Source organism: Brassica oleracea, chromosome C4 (genome assembly GCF_000695525.1).
Source record: "Brassica oleracea var. oleracea cultivar TO1000 chromosome C4, BOL, whole genome shotgun sequence".
Classification (NCBI taxonomy): Eukaryota; Viridiplantae; Streptophyta; class Magnoliopsida; order Brassicales; family Brassicaceae; genus Brassica; species Brassica oleracea.
The window spans coordinates 46,239,169-46,239,742 of NC_027751.1; positions in this window are offsets into that span (position 1 = coordinate 46,239,169).

The following is a 574-nucleotide window of genomic DNA, read 5'->3' on the forward strand; positions in this document are numbered from 1 at the left end:
GTTACGATGAGGATTCAAAAGAGAACGCAAATGAGGACCCTTTTTAGGCCTGACAGGTCGCTACGTAGCGAGTGAAAGGAAGCCAAGAAGAGTCCTACTTGTTTTCGTCGTAAAATCTCAACGGAAACTCCGATTGAGACGAAACGAAAAGCGTTTCGATCGGGATTCAAAAGAGAACACAAAGGAGGAGCTTTTTGAGGCCTGACAGGTCTCTATGTAGTGAGCTGGAGGTATGACAGGTCGCTATGTAGCGAGTAGAAGTAAACCAAGAAGATTCCTACATGTTCTCGACGTAAAATCTCAACGGAAACTCCGATTGAGATGAAACGAAAAGCGTTTTGATGAGGAATCAAAAGAGAACGCAAAGGAGGACTTTTCTGAGGCCTGACAGGTCGCTATGTAGTGAGGAGGACTGACAGGTCGCTACGTAGCGAGTGATGCTCGGTCGCTACGTAGCGACCGAGCTGTGTGCGTGCTAGGTCGCTATGTAGCGACCAAGCTGTGTAATCGATTTGCTGCGCTTCCTTTTTCCGCGATTAACCTAGGGGTTTTCTGCGGTTTTTGGGAGAACAAG